Here is a 9,777-nt window from a genome sequence, read left to right as displayed (position 1 = left end):
ATTCCTTTCTATCACTTACCAGGAAAAAGACTTGGAAAGGTTCAATGATGTAGTTTAATGGGTTAAACCGAAAAGCAGTCAACAAAATGTCGAATAGTTCTTAGTGAAATGATATATATGAAAACGCTTGAAGGACTCCAACGAATGGTTCACCATTTCCAGCAATTAATCAAAGTAACAGTAACAGTAAACAGCAATAGATTCCAACGCTTGCGACTTTTGATCGAGTTTAACGTGATCCACTCACAGCTTCTCATACGATTCTAATTTCAATCAGAAATTATATTGGCATCAACTTTGCTTTACTCATATTTAATAACTTCAACTCTCGATCAACAATAATCTTTGCATCTACTAGCAACTGCCACCACTACAACAATAATCTCTCACAATCGACTCATAATAATCAACTCATCATAATATACTCCTCACGCAAATTACACCACTATTTATAAAAGGTTTGCTCGGTCTAGTAACTTCGAGAAGGTTACGTAATGTTCCATCACACGAACTCATCGTTCTGTCACGTTGCATTGAGCGGCATAAACAAGCAAGTTTAAAGAAGACTCTAGAACTGCACGTAGCAATCGAATGACCTAGAATACACGTTACATAATACAGATTTCGTAATCAGAGGTTACTTCAGGATAATGAACGATGATAACCTATAGCATAAGATTTTTACAATCAAAACAGCACGCTCGATCGAGATACGAGCGGCCCGTCGTAAGACCTCGCACATTGATTGTGACATGATGCATGTATCGTGATGATAATATGTATCCTATAAGATGATAAGATGCATGTATCGTATCGTGATGTAGTGTATCGTGATGCAACGTAGGCTTTAGTATTTGATTTGTGTGGTCAACGCCACTGCATCCAACAGTGCAACAGCCATTAGGGCAATAATCGTTTGGTTCACTAACACCAAGATAAATAGGCATTTTCTTGCATGACGTTCTCGTAGCAAACCGGGTTTTTAATTCTTTCAACGTTTGCAGACAATAAATCAATCTAACCCATTATCTGTTGCTTTGTTTTACGTTTGAATAAGTTTATTGTATCAATGGGAGCAGTGGCGGCTCGTGCCATGGGGCTGCAGGGCTGCAGCCCCCCCTGAAAGAAAGAGAAAAAAGGGAAGATATGTTTTCCTCTGTGTTTGTCCGACCCGATTACTTTTTTCACTTATGGATTGCGGATTGAAAATTAAAATATTTAAAAATTTGTTTGGAAACATGGTTTTGGGACAACATTCTTTGCAGCCCCAGATTTTGGATTTCAAGTGCTCTGATTGGCTAAAAAATATCCTTGAAGCTCCACCTCTTTTGGTATTTTACAGAATACATAACAGCAATTTTTGAATCTGTTGGGGCTGCATGGAAAACAGCCCCCCCCCCCCTAACCGAATAATTCTACAGACTTTTTAAAGTTAAGTTTTGTTTCGCAGAGTAGCGATGAGACATGACTGTAAATGTGATAGCTGTAGGATTAGGGTATTCAACAGGTTATAGGATGTACCGGTACTAGGGCAAGAAAACAACAGTGCTAGGACAAGAAACAATAGTGCTAGGACAAGAAACAATAACTTACACTGGATCTCGAACCTCAATCGTCTTAGGCTACTGTGTGACTGTGATGTGCAGTCTGACCATAAAAAGAGCTCAACACCTGCTCTCCTAGGCCACATCGAAACCTGCTTTTGCCTGAGGATGGGTTTCTTTTATGTCCGGTTTTCTTTATCCATCCTATTATTGTTATTACAAAGTGGCTATTTTTACACACTTGTTGCCATAGTTACAATCAGGTGTTGCCAGAGTTAGGATTAAAGTTAGGTAGGGTTAATTAAGGTAAGGGTTAGAGTTAGGAATAAGGTTAGGGTTTTGATCTTTGCCCAGTTTTGATCTTTGCATGTGACTCCATGCTGCTGAGGGTTGGTATAGTATTTTCTAGGGCAAGGAACGATAATTGTTTCCACTCAGTGATCCGTCAGGAGTGATAGATAGTTAAGTTAGGTGCTTCACTAGTGTCTGCCCTCTAGGTCTAGTACCGGTATGCTGCAGAAGTGCATCTACATGAATGATTTATCTTCTGAATTAAACGGTCTTTCTGTTGGCTGCTGCATTGGCATCTCCTGTCTTCAATCATTTAATGTATGCTGAAGGCTTGTGTTGTTTTGCATCAAGTGTCAAGGGACTCCAGAAACTCATCAATGTTTGTCAAATGTATGTAGTTTCTCATGACATTATATTTAATTGCAACAAAACTGTTGGTGTTTTATATAAAGCCTAGATGTTGAAATTTGGCTATAATCCGATCATATATAATACGGTATTTAAATAAAAATCGTATCTGCTTTGAGACCCTTGAAATATATTGGAGTAATAATTAACGCTTCTACCTGATGATAAAGACATGAAACGGCAATTACGGTCATTGTATTGTTCTGAAAACATGTTAAAAGCAAGGTTTTCCAAACGTTTGATTGCTGTTAAAAATGTGTTGTTTCGTTCCTATTGTATGCCTTTATATGCCTGTCAACTATTATGTAACTATCTTCTATCCAGTAGTAATCGCTTACGTGTTGGATACAATAATTGTTACAGAATGTTGTTTAATGTTGTTTGACGATGCAGCATCACCTCTGCATTCGTTGATAACAATATCACCATTTTTCAAGCTTTCAATTGTAAAAAATTATATCAGTTTGTAACCCGCTGTAACTTGTCTTCCAACCAATGGATATATGAACTAATGCGAACAGACTGTTACACTCAATCTTTGTATTTGGTACATTACGACTCAGCTCTTCGGAGTTGAGTATCTGCTTTGTTTCTACTTTCATCTTGAGTCTGATGCAAATAAATAAAAAAAAAATATCATATATATATGGATACTCTTATTTTGACTCTGAATCTACCTTCATTTAAAAAAATTGACAATGATTTCATTTGTCTTAACAGGTTTATGCTATAATAATTTACACTTTAATTGGAACATTTTGCAATTTATATACAATGGATAATTCTGTAATGTCATTGAAAAAAATTAGGTTTTCCCAGTTGTCTCTGCAAGAAAAACTTAGCATCAAAGCACAAGGAAGACCCACTCCAAACCTTGACATTTCCCAATCATCCACCAGTAGAGGTAACCCTTATGCAAGAAAGTTTAACAGAAATGTGTATGATGATCATGACTGGCTGTGTGGCTGCAACAGTGAAAATGCTTTCTTTTGCTTTCCCTGTTTACTGTTTGGTGGAGATCAAGAACATTCCTGGACCAAAGTAGGTGTGAAAGACCTGAAACATCTCAGTAGAAAGACAGAGAAGCATAGTAGATCAACTTTCCACATGAACAATACTTTGAGTCTTTCAGTGCTTGGCAGAGTTAATATTGCTACACTTATAGATTCTGGATATCAACTCTCCATTACTAAACATAATGAAGAAGTAACGAAGAACAGAACAGTATTGTCAAAGATTATAGATTGTATAAAATTTTGTGGCAGATTTGAATTGCCATTAAGGGGACATGCTGAAAGTCAAGGCTCAAAAAATCCTGGTGTGTTCATGGGGTTAATTGATTTTGCTTCCAATCTTGACTCACGCTTCCAAAATCATTTTAATTCTGCAAAGGTATTCAAAGGTACATCCAAAACTATTCAAAATGAGCTTTTGGAAACGATTCTTGAGCTTTGCAAAAGCAAAATTAAAGAAGAAATATCACAGTCTGAATTTGTAGCAATCATGTGTGATGAAACTACTGACATCTCAGAGAAGACACAGATGGTGATTGTACTACGGTATGAAAGTCATGGGAAGCCTGTTGAAAGATTTTGGGGTTTTTTTAATCCTGCTAACCAGACAGCAGAAGCTCTGTCTTCAATCCTATTTCAGGAACTTAAAGTTTTGCTTGGGAGCAATACATCCAAACTTGTAGCACAAACTTATGATGGTGCTGCTGCTATGAGTGGTGCAAGAAATGGTGTGCAATCAAGAATCAAGCAAGTATATAGCAATGCACACTTTGTCCATTGTTATGCACACCAGCTAAACTTGGTTATACAAAAAGCCACTTCGCAGAATACCAGTGTCAGAGTCTTTTTTAACAGTCTTTCGGGAATCTCAAGTTTTTTCTCCAAATCTCCTCAAAGAATGGCTGCTTTGGACCAAGTTGCTCAAAGGCGTATTCCTCGCCCATCAGCAACACGATGGAATTTTAAAAGCAGGACGGTGAATGCTGTATCGGAGGTAAAAGACGCACTTATAGAATGCTGCTCAACTTTGGAACAAAGCAACTCTTCGGTGACTGGCTTTGCTGCTGCTGGTATAAAACGAATGCTCATAGATCCAAAATTTGTGTTTTGGTTAGATTTCTTTTCGAAAATCATGCCTCATGTTGACATACTGTTTGCTCAGCTGCAGTCTGTGGAGCTTGAGTCATTCAAAGTGCAGTGCTCTCTGGATAATTTTCTGTCAGCAATACAAAGAATAAGGGAAGGCATTGCTGCAGACAATGAGTCACCTTCACCCACACGGAGAATGCCTGAATCCCAAATCATTGATGCTAAAGAAGTATGTGATGTTGTCTTAATGCAGTGTCAAGAAAGGTTCAAGTTCACCAATCATCTTGAAGCAAGCACTTTATTTAATTTGAAAAATGCTTCACAATATGCAAGACAGTTTCCAGAAAAAGCTTTAGAAAAATGTTGTGAAGCATACCCTATGTTAATCAAAGACAAGCTCAAACCGGAGCTGTCTGTTCTCTATTCTAGAAATGACATGCATTCAGTGAGTGGACTTGTGCAGCTGCTTTCGTTGCTAAACCTGGAAGGAATGCAATCAACTTTTTCTGAAGTAATAAAGCTAGCTAAAATTCTACTTACCACTCCAATGTCAACAGCAGAACCAGAACGTTGCTTTTCATCACTGAAAAGGATTAAAACCTTTTCCCGCAGCACCATGTGTACTGAAAGACTTTCTGCATTAGCCATGGTGTCAATAGAAAATCGCTTAATAACTGAAACCAAAGATTTCAACGAGAGGGTAATTGACCATTTTGCCATGGCAAAAAGTCGCCGAATGGAATTCATCTATAAATAAAGGTCCGCTGTCCTTTATATGTGATGCTCAGTAATGTGTAGCAAAGAGTAAATGTGGCACCTATGGCTTGAGCGAGATCAATGGTTATAATTACAATATGTGTGTGTGTATTTGTTTGTTTTTGTAATGTTAGGTTCAGTCGTGTTCTCATTACTTTAAGAATTGGCGCTCCAATTGTTTCTGGAATGAGGAGGCGACTGATTCTTAACTAATTCATCTACTTGTTTTAAAGTGTCAGGTTTGGTGGCCGTGCTTAACTATATTTATCGATGCATATACCGCAATATTAGATCCTTTCATGCACGTCTTAAACCATTAAGGTTTTGCCACCTTTTCCTTTTGTTGGTTTTGTTACTGTATTTCTTTTTTACAATATCATTTCTTTTGCATTCTGTCAAAGAAAAATAATTTGAATTGAACTGAATTATACTTGCCATCCAGTGGGCATTTATACTTGTGATAGAATTGAGATTTTGTCTTTGTCCTTCTGTATTGTGATACATGCAGGGTTGCTAGCTGGCTTCAGCTGGCAAAAGATAATTTTTGTAGGAAAGAATAAAAAATGTTAACTTCCAAGCATTTTTAGTTCTGGAGCAGTGGGTGCATACATGCAGGGTGCTCCAAAAAAGATGTAGCTACGGTTATACTACATGTATACTGCAATATACTGTGTGTGTGCGAAGATTATGTACTTTGTAATGAGATCGTTTTTAACTGCAAAAAGTCGTTTGCTATGTATTTTCTAACTAATCACTTAAAGTTAAATTTAAATCCAATTTCACGGCTCAACGGAAGTCAAATCAAATCTGTAGATAGCGTCAGATACTTGGGTGTATTTCTTGACACGGCAATGTGTGATGACAAGGATATAAACCGACAAGTACGATCATTATACTGTTTTACCAATAAATTAAAATTTTACAAGAGCTCCAGTGAAGTTAAAAATGTTCTCTTCCGTTCATATTGTACCCCAATGTATGCATGTCACCATGGGAAAATTATCACCAACGTGAATTAATCGCTTGCGTGTTGCATTCAATAATGCATTTAGAATTATTCACCATTTGCCCAAACATTATAGCGTAGGCTACGTGAACATCAAGTCTTGTGTAACATTGTATGTCATATAACATTTGATGCATTACAACGGAAAAGGGCCTTTTTTTTGTTGGGTAATGTGAATCATCGTCAAACTCTATTGTTGATTCCCTGATAAGGTATGACTGCTATCGTAACTCAAACTACCTCCTTCATTATAATACCACTATGTAGGCTATGCCGTTACCTAGCCTTGATGGCTGCTATGGCACAGCAGTGATATCAACATTCATCGATTGATAAAGTTTAAATTTCTTTTTATAGTTGGGTGTTTGAACAGATTAAGTATGATATTTCATTTTGAATATTGATTTTTGTTTCGCATGTTTAATTTGTGTGATATGGATCGCATGATCTGAAATGGACGATTGATTAATAAATTTATTGCTTACTTCAGCGTCATTCCTGTGAATGTACTTCTGTTTGTCTTTTGTTTCTGTGTATTTTTTTGTGTGGATCGTATGTGGACAATCGTGTCCGATGCCGGCGATCGACAATAAATATTTGCAGACAACAAACTGAGCGAACTATTGAGAAAACGACGAAGTGCATAGAACATAGTTTGATTTGTATTTAGCACTGATTTTGAATATAAAAATTTGAAATATTAGTATTTTTCAAGCTCTACAGCAGCATTTTTGACTGTTATTCCACTCCCAAATTTCTTTTGAAAATGCTCTCAAAATGCACCAAATTAAATGTAATTGTAAAAAATTTTCTGGGGGAGGCCCCCCAGACCCCCCGCCGTGGGTGTCGCCTTCGGCGACACGCCCGCAAGGTTCGCCTGATATCGCCCTCCAACAATTCTTGGATATGCTGCCTTGCAGCCCCCCCAATTCAGGAGGCCACCAGCCGCCACTGAATGGGAGCAATACAAAATCTTGTCAGTGAATAGGAAGAGGTTTGGAATGCCATAAACACTGCACTGTAATTACTTACGTTTTGACGGGCATAGTTTGTGCCCTAAAACAAAACCTTGACTTCATTTTGTGTTTGCTTCATTTTCTTTGGCGAAAACATTTTTGTGGTTTCTTATAGGCCTAGCGATAATTGCTCTTTGATGCAACAAAATGTCGGTCTGTAAAAAACTTCTAAAACAAATCCATGAATGCTAATTACAAAATGTTGCTTTGATGTATTGTAATGTTAATACGTTATGTCTAATAAGAATGAATTGAAAACGAGTCTAATCACTCAAAATGAAAGCAATGGGACAACGAATCCTCACTGAACCAATCAGCAAAAGGTTTTGTTACGCCTCAACCTTATTTTTTCTGATTTGCAGAGCAGATATAAACCTTAAAAATCATATGGATTTATTCTTGATACGTGATTTGACTACGTATTCCACATATTGATAAATGGATGCTTTGTTCAACTGAACTTCAAAGTCAAAGCAAATTAATTTTTCACGTACCAAACCACCTGTGGTGATCGAATTTGTTGATTCATAATTCGATAAAATGATAAGATAATGTTACGTCATTACGTCGCTTTGAAATGTAATTTCATGAAGTCGTATGGACGAAAAACTTAACTAGTTTTATGCTCTATTGGAAGTAAAAAAGAAACGCACATGATAAACATTGGCGAAATTGAGTCTTACTCACAATTTAGGAATGAAGCAACGCAAAGCTGCTGAAACAAAACGTTTTGTTTGAGTGAAATAATTGCTGCAAGTAACCAATGCCAGAAGGCGCGCGCAAGAAGTCATGGGAACGTGAGGTATCAAACATTTGAACAGGTTATTATTCTACATCAGTGTGACGTTAGTTACTACGGTACTTCAAAAAATCTTCTTGCTAACTGTGAAAAATACGCAGCAACTGTGTTTTTCTACATTTTTACTTCGAAACTGTACATCTATAATTCGAAACGAAACGGATATAATAAAAGAAACGCAATCGGTTGAATTGACAAACTCGTGAGAACAAGGAAAATGCATAGAAGCAGTAGCAAAGCCAGGGGACTGGGACACTGGGACAGTGGTGGGTCGTAATGTCTTGTTTAAGGCATGTATGACGTGAAAACGATTGGTTTTAACGTACAAAAGTGACAGATTTTAAGGGCCAATTGAGCAAATGCATGCAAATTACGCATTCATTCTATTTCTCACAACCCATACATTAATGAACACTTCCACAGTTTGCTTCAATAACAAAGAGGAATGAAACTCACTTTGGAACAATATTGATTGAAATTACCATTAAAGCTAAAACATATTTAAAAAAATGCAAACTGAGTGACGACTTCAAAAAATCGTAAGGTATAAAGGTTTAGTTTTCAAGAAATGATTTTTATAGGTAGTACAATATCCTAAAAACAAAAGCTAATATTTGCTTGACTGTTCAGAGGGAATTAAAAATCGTTCAAGTATTATGGCGTCATGTACAATTACGTTCGAAAATATGATATGAGTTGTTAATTGTTATTACCGTTGTCTCCAATAAAGGCCTTATACCGATATAATAATGTTTGTAATCTAACTTCTCCTCCTTACAGTAGGCTTCAACCCACAACACTTCACACAATGAGTTTTTTCTTTGCAGTCCATAAAAAGTTTTGAGACTCAGAACAATATTAAAATCATTATTTAATTAAAGGTACATTAGTTTGTACGTATCCATTGGGTTTCCAAAACTGTTGCAGTTCATTCTGAACAGTTTCAGCTGGTACTTTTTCAGACTATTTGTTTCTTTATATTTTCTCGAAACCCAAGTAAGCAGTTTTGTCATATCCAGACTTGGGCTCTGTCATTGAAGATTTAGATTAAGTGGACGTGAAGGCAAGGAAGCCAACCTTCGTGTCCAGCACCTTCAAGTATGCCATTGTGTGTGCCAAGGCACAATAGATAGGTGTCGAACCGACGTCACCAGCATCGTGCAAGCGCTCTCACCTTTCAGGCACGTAGTCGATAACCAATAAGATGATTATAATGAACAAACAAAGGAGCACAGGGTAGTTATCAATTATCTTATTTTGTGGTAATTATTCAATGTTGAATGAAATGGCGAAAAATCATTCAAAGCATGTTATTTTTGGAGCGTTCAGCATTCAGAGATTCTTGTGCGTTTCGTTTCAAACTAATAGAAACATCGGACACAATTTTTAATATCAGGATTCTAAAATTATCTCTTAAACCTAGTTTCTGTAAAGTCCATTTAAACTTGTTAAGCAATATAATTTGCTGCTATAAAAAGGAATTATTAGCGAAAAATGATGACGGACGATAATTATTGTTTCTTGTTTTTCGAACTAAGACTGATTTATGTTCTTAAACGCAGTTCCGTCGAGATAAGAGGTTAAACGACAAAAGGTCTTGAGCATTGTGCAGTAATGGTAACAGTCGACTCACTGTGCAATAATTACAATTTGAAAACATTCGATTTGATGAGATTGATCAATCCCACCATGAATCGAATGGGACTGTGATCATGTTGTTGTTTTCAATAGAATAAAAAATGGTTTGTAAAACCAATGAAATTATGAGATATAGGATTTTTGTGTGATCATAATATTTACTTATAAATTTAATAAATGAGTTTTACTGTATAACAGTGTTGGCACCATCTATGAA

This window comes from Aplidium turbinatum, chromosome 7 (genome assembly GCF_918807975.1).
Source record: "Aplidium turbinatum chromosome 7, kaAplTurb1.1, whole genome shotgun sequence".
In the NCBI taxonomy this organism is placed as follows: Eukaryota; Metazoa; Chordata; class Ascidiacea; order Aplousobranchia; family Polyclinidae; genus Aplidium; species Aplidium turbinatum.
This window is presented reverse-complemented; position numbering follows the sequence as displayed.